Source organism: Vipera berus (assembly GCF_964194415.1).
Source record: "Vipera berus genome assembly, chromosome: 4".
In the NCBI taxonomy this organism is placed as follows: Eukaryota; Metazoa; Chordata; class Lepidosauria; order Squamata; family Viperidae; genus Vipera; species Vipera berus.
Window position 1 is genome coordinate 90,295,154 of NC_138206.1, and position 24,779 is coordinate 90,319,932.

Genomic DNA, 24,779 nt, shown 5'->3' on the forward strand with positions numbered 1-24,779 from the left:
AACCTGGAATGTAAGATCCATGAATCAAGGAAAGCTGGACGTGGTCAAACAAGAGATGACAAGACTAAACATCGACATCTTAGGTATCAGCGAACTAAAATGGACAGGAATGGGTGAATTTAATTCAGACGACCATCAGGTATACTACTGCGGGCAAGAATCCCTCAGAAGAAATGGAGTAGCCTTCATAGTCAATAAAAAAGTAGGAAAAGCAATACTGGGATACAACCCTCAAAATGACAGAATGATCTCAGTTCGAATCCAAGGCAAACCATTCAATATCACAGTAGTCCAAGTCTATGCCCCAACCACCAGTGCTGAAGAGGATGAAATTGACCGGTTCTATGAAGCCCTACAGCACCTTATAGAACTAACACCCAAAAATGATGTCCTTATCATCATGGGAGATTGGAATGCTAAAGTAGGAAGCCAAAAGATAACTGGAATAACAGGCAAGTTTGGCCTTGGAGTACAAAATGAAGCAGGGCACAGGCTGATAGAATTTTGTCAAGAGAATACGATGGTCATAGCAAACACTCTTTTCCAACAACCCAAGAGACGGCTTTACACATGGACATCACCAGACGGTCAACACAGAAATCAGATTGACTATATGCTCTGCAGCCAAAGATGGAGAAGCTCTATACAGTCAGTAAAAACAAGACCAGGAGCTGACTGTGGCTCAGACCATGAGCTTCTTGTTGCAAAGTTTAGGCTTAAATTAAAGAAAGTAGGGAAAAGCGCTAGGCCAGTCAGGTATGAATTAAATCATATCCCTGTTGAATATACAGTAGAGGTGACAAATAGATTTAAGGAATTAGATCTGATAGACAGAGTGCCTGAAGAACTATGGACAGAGGTTCGCAACATTGTACAACAGGTAGCAACCAAAACCATCCCAAAGAAAAAGAAATGCAAGAAAGCAAAATGGCTGTCTGAGGAAGCTTTGCAAATAGCTGAGGAAAGGAGGGAAGCGAAAGGCAAGGGAGAAAAAGAAAGATACGCCCAATTAAATGCAGAATTCCAAAGAATAGCTAGAAGAGATAAGAATGCCTTCTTAAATGAACAATGCAAAGAAATAGAAAAAAACAATAGAATAGGGAGGACCAGAGATCTTTTCAAGAAAATTGGAGAGATGAAGGGAACGTTTCATGCAAAAATGGGCATGATAAAGGACCAAAATGGCAGGGACCTAACAGAGGCAGAAGAGATTAAGAAGAGGTGGCAAAATTACACAGAAGAACTATACAAGAATGAGCTTAATGTCCCTGATAATCACAATGAGGTGGTCACTGAGCTCGAGCCAGACATCCTAGAATGTGAAGTGAAGTGGGCCTTAGAAAAGCTGAGCAACAACAAAGCTAGTGGAGGTGACAGTATTCCAGCTGAGCTATTCAAAATCTTAAAAGACGATGCAGTAAAAGTGCTTCACTCAATTTGCCAGCAAATTTGGAAAACTCAACAGTGGCCACAGGATTGGAAAAGATCAGTTTACATTCCAATTCCAAAGAAAGGCAGTGCCAAAGAATGTTCAAACTATCGCACCATTGCACTCATTTCTCATGCTAGTAAAGTTATGCTTAAAATTCTACAAGCTAGACTCCAGCAGTATGTGGATCGAGAACTACCAGAAGTACAGGCAGGATTTCGAAGAGGCAGAGGAACTAGAGATCAAATTGCTAACATACGCTGGATCATGGAGAAAGCTAGAGAGTTCCAGAAAAACATCTACTTCTGCTTCATTGACTATGCTAAAGCCTTTGATTGTGTGGATCATAACAAACTCTGGCAAGTCCTTAAAGAGATGGGCATACCAGACCATCTTATTTGTCTCTTGAGAAACCTATATGCAGGCCAAGAAGCAACAGTGAGAACTGGACACGGAACCACTGATTGGTTCAAAATTGGGAAAGGAGTCCGGCAAGGCTGTATACTGTCGCCTTGCCTATTTAACTTATATGCAGAGCACATCATGAGAAAGGCAGGGCTAGATGAATCAAAAGTTGGAATTAAGATTGCCGGAAGAAACATCAACAACCTAAGATATGCAGATGATACCACTCTAATGGCAGAAAGTGAAGAGGAACTAAAGAGCCTCTTGTTGCGAGTGAAGAAGGAGAGTGCAAAACTTGGGTTGAAACTAAACATTAAGAAAACCAAGATCATGGCATCTGGCCCTCTCAATTCCTGGCAAATAGATGGGGAAGAAATGGAGGTAGTGACAGATTTTATTTTCCTGGGCTCCAAGATCACTGCAGATGGGGACTGTAGCCAAGAAATAAAAAGACGCTTGCTCCTGGGGAGGAAAGCCATGGCAAATCTAGACAGCACACTAAAAAGCAGAGACATCACCCTGTCAACAAAAGTGCGTATAGTCAAGGCTATGGTCTTCCCAGTTGCAATGTATGGCAGTGAAAGCTGGACCATAAGAAAGGCTGAGCGCCAAAGAATTGAAGCCTTTGAACTATGGTGCTGGAGAAGACTCCTGCGAGTCCCTTGGACTGCAAGGCGATCAAACCGGTCAGTCCTAGAGGAGATCAACCCTGACTGCTCTTTAGAAGGCCAGATCCTGAAGCTAAAACTCAAATACTTTGGCCATCTAATGAGAAGGAAGGACTCACTGGAGAAGAGCCTAATGCTGGGAAAGATTGAGGGCAATAGAAGAAGGGGACGACAGAGAATGAGGTGGCTGGATGGAGTCACTGAAGCAGTAGGCGTGAGCTTAAATGGACTCCAGAAGATGGTAGAGGACAGGAAGGCCTGGAGGAACATTGTCCATAGGGTCGCGATGGGTCGGACACGACTTCGCAACTAACAACAACAACAAAAATTCATATAACTCATAATTCTCCTGTTTGCTAAACTAACTTGTATTTTTTAAAAAATCTGCAGCTTTGTTATAGATTATAACATGTATAATAATGAGATTATTAAATGAAACAGAGAATAGATCATACATTCCTATACTGTTCCTACTGCAAAACATTTGTCTCACCCACATTAAATTTATTTTGATGAGTATAATTTATTGGGACTTTTACTTGTACTGATTCACGTGTTTGTTTGAATGCTGCTTAAAGTTTGCTTAATGGTGTGTCTGTATAACGGTCAATGACTAAGCCAGACTTGCTGTCTCCAAGATGATGATTTGGAGTGGGAATGGGTTCCTTTAAACCTATTGGCCGCCGAACTAGTGGCCAACCGTATAAGTAGCTGTGCAGCAGCCACTGTTTCAGTTCTTTTCCTGTTTGCCTCAATAAAGCATGTTCCTGTTTGCAACTTTTTGTCTCGCTTATTGCCTGCAAAGAACCAGCTACACAACAATGAACATGCCAGCAAGACTATTTTACTTACTTTTTTTTTATCAGATTAGTACCTAGCAATTTCTCATAACATAGGCAGGTTTTCCACAGTTGTTATTTTGACCCACAATGATTTTTAAGAAATCTCTCAATTTACATATGTACGTATATGTAATCCTGGATAGTGTTACATTTGTGCTTTTACTTACTAATTTATGTATGATCACAATATTAAACTTATCAAGATTGTATTGAGTTTCTAAGATTGTTTAAGAGAATCTCCAGTACCTCAAGAGAATGATCACCATTTTGTGTGTATAATTCTTGTGTTCCCTTTTGTTTGGATCATGCTAAAAAACGTGTCACTTGAATACCCAATTGGTGTCATTTTGCTATGAAATGTTCTTTCATGCAGTGAAGGTTTGTATCAGTGTAATGCAGGGGTCGTCAACCTAAAAAAGAAAAAGAGCCACTGGGAACCGGTTCCATCACAAATTAAAAAAAGAGGGAGCCGCGTGCGTGTGTCCATGCACGCGCATGCGCAAAAAGGTTTTTTGCGCATGCGCGGATGCACGCGGCTGCCATTTTTTTAAAAATGAGATGGAACCGGTTCCCGGTTGCCCGACGGCGACGGCCCGTCTGCAAAGCTGCCGCTTTCGGCAGCTTTGCAGACGGGCCCGTGGCAGCTTCCTCAAAGAGCGGCGCCCCTGCCCATTCCGAGAGGTGCGCGCGCACCTCTCCGAACGACCGGAGGTGCGCGCGTACCTCCGTGCGAAGGGGCAGCGGCGCCGCTCTTTGAGGAAGCTGCCGAAAGCGGCAGCTTCCTCAAAGAGCGGCACCGCTGCCCGTTCGCGCGGAGGTACGCACGCACCTCCCCAAAGGTTTGGGGAGGTGCGCGCGCAACTCCGGTCGTTCGGAGAGGTGCGCGCGCACCTCTCGGAATGGGCAGGGGCGCCGCTCTTTGAGGAAGCTGCCGCGGCCCGTCTGCTAAGCTGCCGCTTTCGGCAGCTTCACAGACGGGCCGCGGCAGCTTCCTGAAAGAGCGGCACCGCTGCCCATTCGCGCGGAGGTACGCGCGCACCTCTCCAAAGGTTTGGGGAGGTGCGCGCGCACCTCCGCCCATTCGGGGAGGTGCGCGTGCACCTCTCCAAACGGGCGGTGCCACTCTCCATTTGGAGAGGTGCGCGCGCACCACTGCCCGTTGGAAGAGGTGCGCGCGCACCGGGCGGCTGGGAGCCGCAAGAGACGGCTCAAAGAGCCGCATGCGGCTCCGGAGCCGCAGGTTGCCGACCTGTGGTGTAATGGGATGAAAGATGACAATCAGCAGATTCCATGGCTTTTTCCCCCTTGAATATGCTTTGAAAGATTTTGAGACCTGTATTAACACCAAAGGTTTCTTTTCAAATATAACTACATTTTGAGAAAATTGGTAATATTTTAGCATATGTACATACTGAATACATATTTCCGAAACACCAACAGAATATTAACATGCATTCCAGTTTCTGTATTCTTTCTACAATGATGTATACAATCATAAAGTAGCGTAATGCATTAATTTATGCCAAGAAGCTATTACAGCTTAATTGTAACGATTACACCAGTACCTATGTCTATAGTAAAATGACACAGCTAGAAGGGAAAAAATATTGGTGCTCCTTATAATTGCTAACAGATTTTCCTTGTAAATGTGCATTTTGGAAAAAATACACATCTTGTGACTTGTGTCCCTTTTATAAATAGTTAGAATTTAATTATGGTCTAAGACTATTATATTAAAAATTTCAAATACCACAAATAAAAAAATATGCAAAATGCACTCTTAACAGAAATTTTAGTATTGTCAAGAAAGTGCTTAGATCTCCAATTATTTTAAAGATCAATGGAAGTCTTGTTGGGCAGATTAAACCTTTCAAGTATGAAGCATAAAGTATTGAAGGCTGATTCTGCTGGCTGCCGACTGTCCGCAGTTCGGCAGCCTGAGTCTCACCGGCTCAAGGTTGACTCAGTCTTCCAACCTTCTGAGGTCGGTAAAATGAGGACTCAGATTGTTGGAAGTAAATATGTTGACTCTGTAAACTGCTTAGAGAGGGCTGTAAAGCACTGTAAAGTTGTGTATAAGTTTAAGTGCTATTGCTATTGCTATAAAAAAGCTTATAGTTCAGTTAAAATATCTTGGCCTTCTTATTATGTTATAGATACTTTTTCTCTTCTACCTGCTAGACTAGCCACATGATATGGCATAATGTGGCTTTCTTTCTTCCGGCAATACCCATTCTCAGCCTTGGCTTGCATCTTACAACCTTAAGCAGAGGATTTGGTGCAAGACATTCAAACTGAAAGACCCAGCTTTTTATTTTTATAAAGAGGTGCAGATAGCAACCATGAAATTTCCCCCTCCCCCAACCACTGACTTGTTAAAAAGCTAATTGATTTAATTATAAAGCAGAGATGTGCCTAAACTGAGTTTGAAGTCCATTTTGAATGTCAAAATGCAGTCAATATCTTGGTATAAAAATGGTGGAATATAATTTTAATTCTTTATGTAAGATGATGAAATATTTTGAGCGAAGGTTATAATTTTGGAGATATTTACCTTTACCACACTGTTAAGTATTTTAATTGATCAACAGACTTCAGCAGACAGCCTCAGATGAAAATACTGATTGTAAATTGTTAGATTTGTTAGATTTTAATAAATGTTTCACAACGTTTGATAAGCCGGTTTGATTTAGTGATTAAGGCACCAGGCTTGAACATGAGACCGTGAATTCAAGTTCCACCTTAGCCCTGAAAACCAGCTAAGTGACTTTGGGCCAGTCACTCTCTCTCAGCCCTACCTGCCTCATAGGGCTGTTGTGGGGAAAATAGGAGGAGGAAGGTGTGCTGGATTTGTTTGCCAGCTTGAGTTATTTGTAAAAATAAAGGTGAGGTACAAATTAGAGACAGATGAGGGGTGACATAGCAGTGTTCCAATATCTCAGGGGCTGCCACATAGAAGAGGGAGCCAAGCTATTCTCCAAAGCACCTGAAGGCAGGACAAGAAGCAATGGATGAAAACTATAACCAAAGAGGGAAGCAACCTAGAACTAAGAAGAAATTTCCTGACAGTTAGAACAATTAACCAGTGGAACAACCTGCCTCCAGAAGCTGTGAATGCTCCAATACTGGAAGTTTTTAAGAAGAGACTCAAATGGTATAGGGTTTCCTGCCTGAGCAGGGGGTTGGATTAGGTGACCTCCAAGGTCCCTTCCATCATCATCATCATTATCATTAAATAAATGAATAAATAAAATAGTAATTCATGATACAGCACTTAATAAAAATATACATTGCTTATATTATAGATTTGCATGTATATGTGTGCTCTTACTGAAAGCTGATAAAGATGCCTGGCTAATATAAAAACAATGACCTACTTATATTTGACAAAGAAGGATAGAAGATGGATACCACAGGCTTCCTAGTCTATATAACAAAATTGCTGTCTCTTCCCATAAAAAAGTGTCAAAGCAATATTTATATAAAATGCAAGAGTCTCAATTCTGTTAATTGGCATACAATTAATGTTGGATTAGGAAAATGCTGTTTTCATATAAACAGTATTATAAATTGAAGTTATTGTAATGTGACCAAAGGAAAGAGGATTTTTCAAGTGCTAAGTGATTTTAGGATTGAAAGTAACTTATAAAAATGGTTTACAGGTTAGTTCACCCTGTAAGGCCAGTATTTATGTGTGTATAATGATATAGTCTTCTGTGCACATTTTTGCCATACTTATTCATCATCCCTTTAATGGATTTTAAGACCAGACTCAGGAACATGAAATAGAAATTCAAAGTGAGATAAGTAATATTTCTAGTTCCAATTGATTGTAAAATGCAGAAAATTGCAAACTTTCAAGAGACAGAATTCATTGTATGTGTTTGTTTCTCCTCATCAACAATGAAATACTAAAGTTCTTGTCTTGCAGATTTCTGCCTAATCTGAAAATATGGCTTTTATTGATCAGATAATCTCTAATGTCCCAAATAATTAGAACTGGTGTGTTTGCATGTAAGAACACAATCTGCTGATCTATGATGAGTGGGAAAATAAAGACAGATAAATAGGTAGGCTGGTAAAGTGGTAGTGATTATATATTCATGTTTGAAGCAACATAACAAAATTAATGTTATATAAAATTCTTAGTACAGTATATGTTAGAGTTTGCAAAGGGATAGTTTTAAATTGAACATAGTCTTATTGAATAGGATTATGATGCTTTGTTTTTTAAAGTTAGTCATTTAAAGTCATATTAATCTTGAGCAACCACTGTATACTATGTAGCAAACTCTTCTTTGGATAGTTCTTTTTAAGGGGAATAATGTGCTTTGAGCTATAATGTGCATTTTTTACTACATCAATTGATTTTTGAACATTTCAGTTTGTATCACTTAAAGCCAGGAGTAATTTATTCTGTGAATATCATACTTCAATATATTACAATACATTCACTGTATGTAGTTGACTTAGAGCTTTTTAAATGCCATATATAACAGGATTTATTCATGTAAAATACCATGATAATAGACCAAGTTGAAGGGGTCTTCTTGTTTTGATTTTTTTCTAAGATAAATTCATATTTGGAATTCAGTGTTTTTAAAAGATGTGGATTAAAAAGGATCTGAAAAAATTGCCATATTTTTCAAGCTCAGGAAATTTATAATTTTTTTGAAATAGCGTGGAACTGATTAAAAAAAAAGTCCATGTTAAAAAAAGTCCATGTGCTATAGCATGGTTAAACCATACTTTTAACCCTATGATTGACTAAGAGGCATTTTGACTGGAACCAAATTATATTACAAGCTTTATTGGATTTTTTTAAATTTCCTTATTAGTAAGATTAAAGCATGTCCATATCCATGTCTTGCAGTAAATTTTGCTTTGCCTTATACATTGTTCGTAATCTTTCATTTTTTTTAGTTGGTTTTAGTAAGGAATTTCCCGGCACCAATTTCAGTAATGCAAAGAATCACCTATCAAGGAAAAATAAGACTTTGGCTTTCCGAACCTGACAAAATTGCCTCTTAAGAGCATAACTGTCTTACATTGAAAATGGATTACAATGACTTTAATTTATAAAAGAGTTAAATGATTAGGAAGGTTGGACACAAGATTTTCTTCTGTATAAAGTATGTTGCAATCATTTTTGGGTCTCAAAGATGAGATTGGCATGAGATTATTTCAGAAATTGAAACGACAACTCTGTAAAGAGGCTGTAACTTTCTTTGTTTTTATTTTCTCATCTTCATTCCTCTGGTATATTTTAAACATTAATACTCTCTCAGTGTTTTCTTCTCTTGTCCAGCAAAGCTTGTCTTTTAAGCTCGCACTTCTGATGTGCATCTGTTAGGCTAAATATATATATGGAATCCTAAGAATGGATGGATAGAAATCATTAATGTGTTTAATGATTAATTTCAAAATGGTCATGCTAAATTTATCACCTATAAGACACATAGCAAAAGCAAATGTCTTTTCTGCTACCATTTTCAGAAAGTGACATGTCAACAGCAGTTTTCTCACATGAGAAGAAAATAGTCTTAGCTGGCTTGTTTCTTCCACTTGTTTTGATGGGATCTAATTTTTCAAATATAGATGTAAGAGCCTCCATTCAGTTTGTTAGTCTCTGATGCTGGAGGCATAAATAAGAGCACTTATCTCAGTGATTTCTGTCTCATTGTAGAGAGGGTAACAGATAGACAAGCGCTCTTACAAGAACACAAGGGATTCCCTTTGTCTTCCTTTTCCAAACCATGATGCTTGAGAAATCAAGAGAATATTTCAAGTCATGGATACTGGCATCTCAAGCAAGCTTCAGGTCTTGTCTTATCACAGAACTCTTTCTCTGCTTTTCTCACAAATGTGGTACACTTTTGACTGATAAAACAGCATTGCCATTGTCCAAACACAACCAGACTTTTAGCAGTCTTAATTTTTTTATGTCAAGCTGTTAAAAATAGTAATACCTGTGGAACTAAAATACTGTGAAACCAAATAGTCAATCCACAAATCATGAAATTGGGTGCCTAGCTGATACTTTGGATATCAGATATTCTTTAAGTTAAAAAATGTATGTATGGGTTTCTTCAAGGAGATGGTCAGAGAGGATACCCCTTTACCAAGTGTTCCTTTATGGATCCTTCTATAGCATGTCCTAGTTTCAGAGGTATTAACATGTTGGGGTTGACCTACTAAGTAGAATAGATGCAAGAAGATCTTCCTGTACAGAGCCTATAAAGCATCTGCTTTTATTGTCAGGAAAGCTCCCATCACATCTGTGTTTATGAGAACTTCATGTTTTAGTCAAATCAGTGCCTACAGTTAATCTCAGAGCATTTGGTTGACAGGAAATCAATAACTTAGCATAATGTGGCACTTCTGCAGCTTATTCTTGGATATTAGTCTTAATAGTATTCACTTATTAATTTGAGCCATGGCCTATATAAAGTCACTGTACAGAAGCAATTCCTAAAATTGGAATATAGATTTCAAATCCAAGCCATTTCAAAGTAATTAGGAAAGTTTTACTTGAGTACAAGAATAAGGCCTCATATATCTTCCAAAAGGAAGGAATAAAAAGACCTTGGAAAGTTATATTTTTTTTCCTTGTTCCATACCAGGCATGACAAACTCGTGACATCACGTGATGTCGTGTGATGTATCGCAACTTTTTCCCCATTGCCGGCAATGGGGTGGGTGCGGTTTCATTGTGACGCATCTGGCCCGTGGGCTGGCAGTTTGACATGCTTGTTCTATACTGGATCTCATGATCTAGGAAACACATAATTTCAAGGTAGGTCTAGACCTCATTGTAAACATAGCAGCTTTAGAATATGTCAAGGATCATTGTGTCAGTTTGTTCACTACAAAAAGCAATAGCAATTATGATAAAATTATTGCACTTCTTTACAAGCTTTTGATGTAAGTTAATGGGAAAGATATGGGTTCTAAATACCGCTTGAAGGTGATTATAATAGACTGTTTTCAAACTCTTAATTTTATTTTTTCTCCAAATCCAGAAACATTGCATAGTGCTAAAGATATATTTTTTTCCAGTACAGGAAAGGTATAATCAGTACTATCTACAATATTTCAGGTTAATTCACTATTCCTTATTGTGTTGAAAAAGAAAGTTTTGAAGAGGATTAATTGGCTTACTGCCTGAAGTTCCAGATTATAATAAATTATATGGCATCCCTGAACATGTGAGAAAATCAGTTCTGCCAGTTAATCTAAACTACAACCGCTAGACCGAAGTACATTTGGAATATCCCTTGCATGCTAATACTAGGCGATTATAATATGAGAATGCCAGAAACAACTTCTTGTTTTGTTTCTGTTTGTTCTTGCCTTTCAGAGTACGTAGGAGAGCAATTTGTATCATAAAATTGTAACCCAATAAAACAAAAATGTAGGTAAAATATGAAATAAAATATGGCATATGCATGCTCTTAATTGGATCACCATCTGAAAGATTTTAGTTTCTAATATCCATCTAAAAGTCACGAGGGAGTAGGCCAGTCTGATTTCCTTGAGACTTTATTCCAAAGCTCTGGTGGTACCTTTGAAAAGCAGGAATGGTGCTCCAGAGGGCAGGTGCCATGGCAGAAAAGGCTCTCTTCTTAGGTCCTGCTGAATCTAACTCGGTACTGGATGGGATTCACAGCATGCTTCTCCTGCTGGATGTAACAGCATGGATAGATAAAACAGGAGAGTTTGCAAGTAACCCATACCAAGCCATGAAGGGCTTTTAGGTAACTATTCACATTTTTAAAATTGAACCTGGAAGCACACGCAACCGATGCATCTTGTGGCTCAGAAATGTTACATGGACTAAATGAAAAGTACCCATAGTTTTCCACACCACTGCCTTTTGTACCAGCTGAAGCTTCTGACTGGTCTTTAAGGGCAGCCCCATGTAGAATGCATTGTAGTAATCCAATTTGGGGAAACCAAGACATGAATGAACCACAGCCTTTCTGTTCATGGTTGTTCAGGAACAGGTGCAATTGATAGCTATGCGAACGTGATACTAGGGGCCTCCTAGCTGTGGCTGCCATCTGCTCCTTGAAATTGTACATAGGTCTCATACACCCTCAGAACTAAAGATAGAATATTCCTAGAGCCACTTGTTCTTGATGCTAGTTTCCCATCAAGATCTCCACAGCTTCCAGATACTGAACCAGGATGCAGTTTGCTGACCGTAGCCAGGTAGGAGATCGTGATACTGATTCTCCCCTAGAGAAAATTTGTAACTGTAAACTGGACAATTGGGCAACAAGCTACTCTCACAATAAGGGAGGGCAGAATGTAAGATAAGAATGCTGTTACCTCCCTTATCAACATAGTTTTGGCCCAAGCGCAAACATGTATCCATGCTCAGATTCTCTTTTGTGATTCTCCACCAGGACCCCAGACATTGTTTTCTGGTGCTTTTTTCTAAACATATCTATGAACATGGTAAGAAAATGGACTGGGTGCTTAGACCAGTCATGTCCAATGTTTGTCTTGTCTCCTGTTGCCTGCGGCACACTGATAGCTCTTAATACTAGTAGCTCAGATTTCAAATATGGCCTTTTTTTAGCTGACATTTCCAGACTGGTTGAGTACCATGCCAGCCCTTTTTATATTCAACAACAGGTTTACAGGGGCTTTTTTTTTTTACTCTTAAAGATCAGGTTAGGTTATTTTTATACAGAAGCAGTGTCTAAGTGGATTTTTGTGCCGCTTGCAAAAGGCTTTGCTTACTGCAGCATAACGCAACAATTCATTTTCCCCTTTAAATCATAAAACGTGTTGACATTAAAACATAAATGTAGATTTTATTACTAGATGTCTCTTGTACTGTATTTCCCCGAAAGTAAGATCTATCCCGAAAATAAGACCTAGCTTGATTTTGGGGGGTGGGCCTAATATAAGCCCTACCTCAAAAATAAGCCCTAGTTTTGGGGTGAGGCACACACCTAAAAATCAAGCTAGGGTGGGGGGTGGAGCTGCTCCAGGTACCCTGCACCCACTTACCTTGCAGCCAGGTCTCTCCTCACCGGCCCACTATTTCTGTGGCATTCTCAGGCCTGCATTTTGCAGTCAGAAGGCTTTTCCAGAAGGCCACTGCAGCTCAGAGCCAAGCTATGGATCGAATCCATTGCTTGGTTATTGGCTGCAGAGGTCTTCCGGAAAGGCCTGACCGAGAAATGCAGGCCCGAGCTCCCATTCTGAACTGCAAAATAAAGTTGCTCTTTTGGCCGAAGAAGTGGGCCAGCTGTGTGGGGCTGTTGGTGCCGGAGGTGAGTGGAAAAGAGACCCCCCAAAATAAGACTTGGTGTCTCTCTTGGAGGCAAAAAAATAATAAAACCGGGTCTTATTTTTGGGAAAACACGGTATACTATCCCCCAAATTTTAGTTCATGTCACAAAGTTATATTGAAGACCAGCAAGTTAAGTCTTCGCCACAGTGCTGCAATAAAAGCTTGTGTGTGACATTGTGGTGTCCATGCAAAGTTCTCTTCTTTTGTCCCATGACGCATATGCCCTTCTGTGGACACCTATCAGTAATTGTTGTAATATGTTTTTCCAATTATCACAAAAAATTTTAGGCAGTAGATGATTACCAAAGTTTTGACTAAAAAGCTGATTTAGGTAAAAGCTCAAAGGAAATGTGTTGTACAACATTCATATAAAATAAAAGAGGGTCTAAGGTGTCAGTTTTTAAAACTACCAAGGTATAAAGGTAATTAAATGTACATGTTAACCACAAGATGTATCACTTATTTAAATTAACAGACTTGAAACTGAGACAAATCAACACTTAATTTGTTTGCACTATATAGTGCCTTTGAGCCTTTCTTGACTCCTAGCAACTGCTTGGGCTAGCCCTGTTAGTTTTCTTGGCAAGAGGTTAGGAAGTGGTTTGCCATTGCCTTCTTTCTAGGGCTACGAGAGGGACTGGCCCAATGTCAGTTCGTGCCTAAGTAGGACTTCAACAGTTCCTAATTGTTGCCAAGAAAAGTGCAGAGACTTGTCCAGGCAGTCACCAGGAATCAAGAATGTCTCATAGGCACCAAAAAAAACCCCAAACCCTAATCTCACAATCATAACAAAGTCAGCAGGTTTGTGTGTTCAAATTTAACTCTGAAAAATATAAACATTGGGCAAGTTTTTCAAAAAGAAAGCAATTATCCCAGTCATCTGGAACTGTCTTCGTTTCTCCTTCAGTACACTCTATTTTTGGAATGCCTGAAAAGGGCTAAACTTGAAATAAACTGAATGAAAACATAGTTGTGTGTGATTATCAGTAGCTACAAATACTAACTAAAGAAGTGACCTCATTTCTCTAATGGATGAATTTTCAGCTCAGCTGGCTTGAGCTGAAAATCACAGTACTTATAAATAAGTAATTTCTTCTGTTTGGCAGTGTTTCCAATTAAATTGTTCCATTTTTGACATTTTTCAGGCATTCTAAAACAGTGGAGTGATAGGACACATGCTCTGGCCCTAATGTTCCCTTGGTCCCCACAACACTTCAAATTCTTGTTCAAGGGAAAGGTTTGTATTTGGCTGAATGTAATTACAGGCATTATTTTAACTGAGTACTGTAATGGCAACCTTCCTGATCTGGAACAAAATTTCAACTGCATTCCCCCCCCCCGATAGAAATACATGTCCAGTTATCTTCTATATAGTGTTTTTAGAATGCCTACAAAGGCATATCTGGATATAACATTACTTAAATATTAACCTGGAGAGCCAGTTTGATATAGTAATTGAGGTGTTGGCCTAGAAACCAGGAGACTGAATTTTAGTCCTTCCTTAGGAATGAAAGCCAACCGAGTGATCTTGGGCCAGTCACTTTCTCCCAGCACAAACCATAAGGTGGTTGTTGTAGGGAAAATAGGAAGAGGAAGGAGCATTAGGTATGTTTCCTTGCTTGAATTACTTATCAAGTAATAAAAGTGGGATAAAAAATCTAATAAATAATTTTTTTTAGTAAGTAATCATGGACCTGGTTGACAAAGTTGAAAACTACATTCTGTTCTTTAGAGGTATTGGTACCCTTAGACCTAACCCTGGTGTTTTTTATGAAAACCTGTGTGGTAATCAAATATGTTGTTGTTAACACAAATGTTTTGGTAGAATTGTATAGTTCAAATTTGATACGGAAACCAAGTTTCCATTTCTTCTTACATATATGGTCTATGTAAGACAGGGATGTCAAACTTGCCATGTCATGTGACGTGTCACGACGTATCGTGACTTTTTGCCATTGCTGGCAATGGGATGGGTGCGGTTTCGCTGTGATGCATCCAGCCCGCAGGCCGGCAGTAACAGCCTTGATGTAAGATTTTAGCTATCAGGGAACTACCGTCAAATACACTTCATGAATAAAGCCAGCTTATCACTTGCTATATCCTAGGAAGCAGAATATTTGTAGCTGAGGGTTGAACTGTGGGTCGCTGGTGCTCTCTGAGCTTGGTTTCCCCCCCCCCCAGATGTTTCATTATCAAACTAGGTAACATCATCATCATCTGTGTTTATCTAGGTAGGTAATGAAACGTCTGCAAGAAAACAATCACGCTCAAAGAACAGCAGTTACACCCTAGAGAACAATTTTGGCAAAGAACCTTTATTTTAAAAATAACAGTTGTCTGCAAAAGGAAATTAATTTTTTGCGATGAGTTAAAATGTGTCTATAGCATTTTAAATTTAAGAGCAAGTAAGTGAGTAAGTTTATTTTTTTCTAATTCTAATTTTTATTTGCCTTTTTTCTGAGTGTTCTAATGGAATATAATTACTCTTTGGAAGATATATAATAGATCCATGCCATATTTCCAATTTTATTGGAAAGAAGTGCTTCAGAATGTGCAGAAGTACAAATGCAGAAAATAATTGTTATCTTATTAAAGCAGATATATTTATTTCTGATATCTGGAAGCTACTACAGGAGCTTTGCAATCCTGGGAGAGGACAAGGTTACTTTAATGAGATAGGTTATTTTTCCTCTTGAAAGTCAGGAAAAAGCAGAGGGACATTTTCTGTTGCTGTTCTTCTGGCAATAAATATTGACCAAAGGAGGCTGCCAGCTTGGTGCAATGTTATATAGCACATTAGAAATGTTAACTGAAGCATATACTGCAGTTTAAATTTAACTGGTGCCAGGTGTATGCAGGTGTGGTGAATGGAGCATGAGAATGCTGTATTTTCAAAGGAGCAAGAAAAAGCAGTTGCTTTAGGTTGTGTAGGAGAATTTTGCTTGTTTTTTAAAGAGAGGACTTTGTTTGTTTTAAAGTATTTTTGAGTTCCTGGTGTATCCCCCCCCCCTTTCTCCAGTCTCTACCATACCTATATTCAAAACTGCTTATTAACCTGCATTACTCACTCTTGGCTTCCATTCATGGGCTGAAACCACACATTGGATCTAAGGGGGGGGGGAAGGATTGCTGGTTTTTGCCAATTTTAAGTTTGCTATACATTTTAAGGGTTTGTTGTCTTTTCAGCTGAAATCATGTGAAAAAAATTGTGAACTTGCTTTTGTTATAGATGTCTTTTTCTGATGATCACAGTTTAAGATAGAAATTGCAAATAATCTAATTGCATGATTAAGAATATATGATATGACTATGTGCATAAAATAATCAATGCATTATGTAACTAATCGGGCATGCAACCAGCTTTCCTTTTGCAAAGGAACAATATTGTTATTGTTGCTTCAAAAGTAAGCTAACTTGAGGTTTCCTGTAAGTAGGCCTGTGTAGGAAAGGATTTGTATGTTCTTTGGAGTGGCTGTGGGTTGTATTTTTCATCAGATATATTGTACAGTTAGGCAGAAGAGCAGGTGTTGCCACTGAAAAAAAAACTTTGAAAAGAGTGCCTAGCATCTGCATTTTCAGAAAAAGCAATGTAAACAAGGTAGGGTATTTGGCAGGGTTTATCTGACTTCATTATTGTAAAATAGCTTATCTATTTGCGGGAAATATTAAAAAAATGATTAATAAAGATAATAAAGGTTCTTCTCCCCAGTGTTGGGTTGGAGTAGATGGTGGATCATGCATATTTGATTGCTTTTAAATGATTGCCTGAAAATTTTTTCTTTTTCTGTTTTCTTGTATTATATGGTTGTTTATACTATATACCACCCAGAGTCTTTGTAGAGTTGGATAGCCTTAAGCATTTATAAAATAAAAGTAAATAATTGAAAACATAACACTGTTATGTTTTATCTGTGATAATTGGAAATACATTCCTTTTTATGCATTTTCAGTAACAGTTTGGATGTGGGGGGGAGCATTTGGAGACAATATATGCATACCAAACTATTAGCATCCCTAATATCATATCCCTCTTCCTGGGATTGTATGGTTACTTTTGTGTGATTTATTTTCTTCCAATCAGATTTCAGTTTTAGAGAAACTTTGGTAATAAATAAATACCTGTAAATACAGCTGATAACAGGCCTGATAAAATGGCTTATCAAAATGAAAATGAGGACAACTCTCACTTGAGGCCAGCTTTTATGATTCACGTTGGTTTTGTCTTACAGTGTAATAGTACAAGTTAGTCTCTTTTTCAGAGATTAAACAACTGTACATATGCTTTTCTGAAAATAAATATGGCACTGGAAACATTTGAGTATCTATTTGTAAGCAATTTCGTAAGCAACAACTTACTCAGATCAATATCAGCATGGAACATCTTTGTGCTTCTGCATTATACTCATTGATGCACCCGTAGGTGTGGTAAGACAAGTTTGATCCAAAATGTCATGACTTCTAAGCTAATTCATACAATATCTTACTAGCTTTTCCCCCCAGTTAATAACCTGTTTTGACTGCCTATCATAGTCCGTACTAATGGCTTTCAACTGAGAGTTTTCCTGTGTCATAACACATTTTAAAGAGTCAACTTCTAATATGCATATTGCAGATAACTTTTTGAATGCTTTGTTTAAGATGGGTTGCCCAGATGATAGCTTTGGATGCGCTTAATAACGGTATCCCTTCATGCTGCAGCTATATTTTCCAGTCATACAAAAGCCTAAGTTTTTCTCTTCATGGTAACTGAAATTAATCTAAATGAAATCCATAGGTATGATTTTCCTGTGGCTAGAACACAATATTCATTTTTCAACTGTAGTATATCAATTTTGTTCTCAAAATTTCCTTTGCGTATCTCAAATGGGAAAAAAATATCTAAAAATTGGAACAATTTATTTAGAAAGTATCACTATTTATTTGCTATTGCACAAATGATTCCTTTCTCTGAATGGGTTGTTTCATTGTTTGTATATTTGAAAATATGCTTCCAAAAATAAATATGGACTCTTTATCAGGCAAAACCAATCAGTGTGTGTGTGATTGGTGCAGGTGTTTTGAACCAGAATGGAGCCTTCAATTCTGAAATTCCTAATACAGTATAGTTGGGTATTTATAGAGAAATAGTTGACTTTGAAGGAAAATAATAATAGAGTTGAATTACTTTTTTATGTAGAGAAGCATGGCTACTTTGTTTTGAAATTACAGCATTTGAAATTTATTTAACTCTTATTGTACATGTAAAATAAAGATCCATTACAAAGTAGACAGTAAAAGTATAGCAAAAACATGGCTTCATACAGTAGCAAAATAATACATTAATTTTAGATAAGGGCTTGTTATTATAGTGAATAAAATCATATTAAGTATGGTTACCTATCAGGTAGAAAACCTACCAGTCTATCCACTAGCAAGCAGAATACCCATGATAGAAACTATGCTCACTTTCTTATTTCTCATCTTACTTATGCTAGACTTGTGCCTTTTTTTTTGAAATTTGGAATTATGCAGACTTTTAATCAGTAGAACAATTTGTTAGGCTCATGCCGAAACATGAAGAAAGTTAGTTCACAGTAGTAAATAGCAAAAGAAATGCTCACTTGAGATCGAAATCTTCCTTTTTCCAAATCACTTTGGAGCATTCGCAGTCCTATTTTGTATTTTAGGGTGGTGGTGTTAATAATGATAAAATGTTGCATCATTTTGACTTCATTTTTCTTTTTCTTCTCTTAACATTCCTCTAAATGGCAATCTTCCTGTATGTCACAATTTTGAGTCATTGTCTTTAAAATCCCAAAAGGAATTAATAATGTCTGTGTGTATCAACACTAGTTGATACACTACTGTTACACACATTATGGTATACAATTGTATAGAACTATAACATATTTTGTAGTTTTTTCTCAATAAATGGTCTGAGATGAAGAACTTGTTTTTGACAGAGAGAAGTGCGAATCAGGTATTACATATCAGTCATGCAAGAAGAGAAAGGTATCCAAAAAGAGAAGCCACCTTCTGGTTGGTGATTCAATTATAAGGGATGCAAATTTAGGAAAGGATACAGAGGTTTCAAAAGAGGTTAGGTGTCTTCCAGGTGCTACTGCCAGTATGGACAAGAAGCGTGTTTTTAAGATAGTCAAGAACGCCAGCAAGGACAGTGGAGTGCATACCATTGTACATCTTGGCACTAATGATCTGTCCCAAAAAGATGTACTCTCTGTGCAGAATGATTTCCAAAGCTTGGGGCAGGAACTCAGCAGAATAGGGTTACTTTTTCAGAGGTTTTACCAGTGTATAAGGAGCAAAATGGAAACGGCCAGCGTATAGCAGAATTCAGTATGTGGCTAAAGGAGTAGTGTAAAGGAGAAGGCTTTGGTTATATTAGTCACAATGTCTGTAGCTGGTCCAACGAAAAAATGTACAAAAGAGATGGTTTGCATCCATCTAAGAAAGGGACTGAGTTACTTGGTAATAAATTCACAGATATTTCTGGAGGAATATTTAAACTAAATGGGGACAATGAGTTAATCGATACAGAACATCCCTGTCCCCGGCAATCTAAAAATTATATGGTTACCAGTGCATGTAACATAGATGTGTGTGTGGACAAGAATATCAGCCTTGCTCTCAAGCAAAATCAAGCTTAACGGCGAGTGCCTCACAAAGTGCACTAGTGGTAAGAAAATAGGGGAACTCAAGTACCACACAAGTTAAGTAGAAAGTAAACACAGGGTCAGTCATAACGGACTCAAATGTCTATACACCAATGCACAGTATGAACAGTAAAGCAGGGTGAACTAGAAATTCAGGTAAATGAGGGCAGAAATGATATTGTTGCCATTATGGAAACATGGTGGGATGAAACCCACAAATGGAACACACTGCTAGAGGGATTTAAATTATTTAAAAGAAACAGACCAAACAAAAGAGTAGGTGGAGTTGCTCTCTATATAAGAAATAACTATATCTCTACAGAAATAGAGCACAACAATGATGAAAACTCTTTTGAATGCATTTGAGTCAATATAAAAGGCGGAGAGGGAATGACATTGCCATAGGTGTATATAAGCCACCCAACCCAACAGAGGAAATAGATGAACTTTTTGCTAGTCAGCTAACTAAGGTATGTAGGTAGCACATCACAATAGTAATGGGGGACTTTTATTACCCTGACATCAACTGGGAGACAAACTCTGCATCAAGTGGAAGATCAAACAGATTCCTGACAAACCTAGCAGACAACTTTGTCTCCCCAAAAGAAGAGAAGGGAACTAGGGAATTAGCCATATTGGATCTAATCCTCACTAACAGAGATGAAATGATAGAAGGTGTTGAAGCCACAGGAACCTTGTGGGGAAGTGATCATGCAATATTGGAATTCAGGATTCTGGAAGCACAAGCAATAGAACACAGTCAAACTAGAGTCTTGGACTTTAAAAGAGCTAATTTCAATAAACTTAGAGAGAGCTTGGGAAGGATTCCATGGATGAGAATCCTAAAGGGGAAAACAACTCAAGAAGCTTGGGAAATTTTGAAAAGTGAGATAGTAAAAGCCCAGTCTAGTACAATACCAACAAAGAAGGAAAATAACAGCTCTCAAAAGAAACCAGCATGGCTGCATAAAGAATTCTCTGATAAATTGAAAGATAAAAAGGACAAGTATAAAAAGTGGAAAGAGGGGCACATAACTAAGGCAGCATATCAGCAAATAGCCTGTGCCTGCAAGTGAGGAAAGCTAAGGCTCAAAATAAACTAAGGCTTGTGACCAAAGTCAAAAATAACAAAAAAAGCTTCTTTCAACATATAAAAAACAAGAAAAAAGTTAAGGAAATGATTGGTCCATTAGTGGGTGAAAGTGGCAAAAAGGTGACAAGCAACAGGGAGAAAGGAGAACTATTTAATTCGTTTTTTGCATCTGTCTTTACACAAAGGGAAAAAACATACCAACCTATCAAAAATAGTGCCATAATAGAAACACAAGTTAAGATAGACAAGAAAATGGTAAGTGAGTACCTGTCCAGCCTAGAGGAGTTCAAATCACCAGGACCAGATGGATTACACCCCAAGGTTCTGAAGGAACTGGCAAATGTAATCTCAGAACCACTGAACTATATTTTTCAAAGATCCTGGAGCACTGGGGAACTACCAGAGGACTGGAAAAGAGCTGATGTAGTTCCCATCTTCAAAAAAGGAAAAAAATGGATCCAGGAAATTACAGACCTATCAGCCTGACCTCAATACCTGGGAAGATTCTGGAAAAGATAAACAACAAATCAGCGAGCACCTAGAGGCAAACAAAGTCATTACTAAAAGCCAACATGGGTTTGTCAAAAACAGATCATGCCAGAGAAATCTTATTGCATTCTTTGACCAAGTGACAAAATTAGTGGACCAGAGGAATGCTGTGGATATCATTTACTTGGACTTCAGTAAGGCATTTGTTAAAGTAGATCACAACCTATTACTTGATAAGATAGAAAAATGTGGTTTAGACAGCATCACCACCAGCTGGCTGACAGGCCGTACTCAGCGTGTGGTCCTCAATGGAACTGCATCTACATGGAAAGAAGTGTGTAGTGGGGTGCCCCAGGGCTCTCTTCTGGGCCTAGTGCTCTTCAACATCATCAACGATTTGGATGAGGGGATAGAAGGGGAACTCATCAAATTTGCAGACAACACCAAGCTGGCAGGAATAGCCAACACTCCAGAAGATAGGCTTAAGATACAGGAGGATCTTGACAGACTTGAACACTGGGTGCTATCTAACAAAATAAAATGGTGAAAAAAGTAAGGTTCTACATTTAGGCAAGAAAACCCAAATGCACAGGTATAGTATAGGTGGTACCTTGCTCAATAGTAGTAACTGTGAGAGGGATCTCGGAGTCCTAGTGGACAAGCACTTAAATATGAGCCAGCAGTGTGCTGCAGCTGCCAAAAAAGCCAACACAGTGCTACGCTGCATTAACAGAGGGATAGAATCAAGATCACGTGCAGTATAAATACCACATTACAATGCCTTGGTAAGGCCACACTTGGAATACTACATCCAGTTTTGGTCACCATGATGTAAAAAAAGATGTTGAGACTCTAGAAAGAGTACAGAGAAGAGTAACAAAGATGATTAGGGGACTGGAGGCTAAAACATAAGGAACGATTGCTTGAATTTGGTATGTCTAGTTTAATGAAGAGAAGGGCAAGGGGTGACATGATAGCAGTGTTCCAATATCTCAGGGGCTGCCACATAGAAGAGGGAGTCAAGCTATTCTCCAAAGCGCCTGAAGGCAGGACAAGAAGCAATGGCTGGAAACTAACCAAAGAGGGAAGCAACCTAGAACTAAGAAGAAATTTCCTGACAGTTAGAACAATTAACCAGTGAAAGAACCTGCCTCCAGAAGTGGTGAATGCTCCAACACTGGAAGTTTTTAAGAAGAGACTGGATAGCCATTTGTCTGAAATGTTATAGGGTTTTCTGCCTGAGCAGGGGGTTGGACTAGATGACCTCCAAGGTACCTTCCAACTACTACTACTACTACTACTACTACTACTACTACTACTACTACTAATTATTATTATTATTATTATTATTATTATTATTATTATTATTATTATTATTATACTTTTATTCATAAAACATGAAACTCAGTCAACTGAACAGTCAAATTGACTGGCAGTAATGGTTGACACGGGATGCTGCCAGTATCCTAGGTATCAACCACGTGTCTCCTTAAAATATAAGATGTTCCGAGTAGCGCAGTTTTTTGTAGCTTTGCTGGAGTTATTGCAGGGTTAGGGGGGTTATTATTATTATTATTATTATTATTATTATTATTATTATTATTATTATTATTCATCACACAGTCAGCCAGATGTTCAGACTGGATTTGGCATTTTTGTCTACCCATCGAGTCCTTATCAAGGACCTGGGATAGGCAGATGTGGATGTTTGATGGTATTATAGATATCGTTCCGGGATGGAAGCAGTTCCTAGTAAGGCCGCCTTTTGCAGTTGACTAATGGCGAATTTGTCAATGTCAGTGGTGTTCAAGTGGTGCTCCAGTTGTTTTGGGATTGCACCTGAGGCGCCTATTACTATTGGTACTATGCTTGCTTGCCTTTGCCATTATTATTATTATTATTATTATTATTATTATTATTATTATTATTATTATTATTATTATTATTATTATTATTATTATTATTATTGGTGAAAGCTAACTAGATTATTAAAATTCATAGCAAACTACTTGCTTTATGGTAGATATACTTTAAGACTGAATAGGAAAATTCAGTGTAATAAAGAATTGGGAGTTCTGCATGTTCAGTGGCAATTATATGTTCCTTCTCAGAACATATTGGCAAAAATCTTACCCTAGCTTTCTTGATCAAGTGTGCTATTTTTTTATTTTACGTATCGTTTTAAAAGAAAAGTACTATGATAATAACCATGTAATAACATGACAAAGGATTTAATTTGAGCAGCAGTGCAAGTGGCATGCAAGAGAGAATACTGAATACAAAAGATTTTATTACATATACTTATATCCATGGCTATTATTACAGAAATTCACTAAAACTTACATTCTGTTGTAGTGTTTGTTTTTTGCATTCTTACTGTTTTTTTTTCATTTTATATCCTATTGTGTCATATTAATCTTCACATAGCTTACTTTCTGCTGTGTTCTTTCCCTTACACCCATCCTCCTTGTTATTAAACTATTTTCAACCGTTTCTGTTGGCGCTGAACTGATTAACAAAAATTGTGAGAAATAGTTTAACTTAGATTGATAATCATAAATATTTTCACAGAATGAAAAATGGCTTAGAGATTACAGAGCTCCTTTGTTGAGGAAAAAAATTAAAATGTTGACAAACAACGTATTTATCAACAATTGTTGCTAAAAATCAGGTCTAGTTTTCTCACTTTAGTATTATAATTTTTTTATCTGACCAACATATCCAGAAAGTCCAGTTTTTGATATTTTACTAGATTCCAGATATGTGCAAATCACATAGGCATATTTAACATGCAGTCATTGATAATACTATTGAAGCCAAACCAAAATGTGATACTAATAAGACTAAACTGAACTGTATGAACTGATGTTCTTTCTAACCTCTAAGATACAGCTCCAATATCAAGAAAGCTAATTTCACATTGGTTAAAAATTGACCTCTCTTGTTTTATCATGAAAAGACATTTCAGTTCATTATTCCAGAGACTGCATACATAACTAATATCAGCTTTCTACAGCTTCTTATAAATAGGGACAATAGCTCAGGAAGCAGTTATAAAAGAAATAGGAAATGCCCATGTAACTACTGAAAAATACATTGAAGTAAATCACACCTTTTTAATTCTTCTTAATGGCTTCCTTGCAGTGAGGTAATTATGAGATATCCAGTTTGCAAAAACAAAAACCCCCACCACCAGATTTAAATGCTATTTTTATGCTGGTATATTCCCATAGTGTAAGTGTTTATAGGTACATGTATCAAAATCAGTTTTGCAATAATGCACTTTTCGCTAGATTGGGAAAAGCTGTCTGTAATGAAAGTAGTTGTTAAAAAATCTCGATACCCACTTTATCAAGAAAAATGATTTATAATTAGATCATAGAGTGGAATCTTTGCCCACCATAAGAATAGTTGTCATATTAATTCATTAAAGCTGACAGACAAGTGTGTGTGTGTGTGTGTGTGTGTGTGTGTGTGTGTGTGTGTGTGTAAAACCAGCAATACCCTTTTTAAACTAGACTGGAAAAGGCAAGAAGACAACTTCCTCAATTTCATAGCTCTAATTGCAGAAACATTTTTTTGGAGCAAAAGAAGTAGAGCAGCATTAATAAATTGGTCCTATGTTGAATATGGCATTCTCACTTTAAAAGGAAATGAATTGTTTGTTTTTGACAAAGAATTATTAATCACGTAGTTAATAAAAAATGAAATGTTGATTAATAAATTTGGAACTTATACATATTCCAATTTATATTCCACAAGGATTTGTCGGGCAAACAATCAGACCCAAAGGTGAAGAGTATAAACTGGCTACTTTTATTGTTTTGTTTATTGCTTATTTCACAGGAATCTTCCCAGCCTGGCAGTTTGCCCCATTATCTAGTTGCCTG

At 37.8% G+C, this 24,779-nt stretch overlaps 1 protein-coding gene across 2 annotated transcripts in view; it reads left to right on the forward strand.

Annotated features, from left to right (window-relative positions):
* Nucleotides 1-24,779, forward strand: part of NCK2 (NCK adaptor protein 2) — an 84,711-nt gene that overhangs the window by 31,388 nt on the left and 28,544 nt on the right. The window lies entirely within an intron of this gene.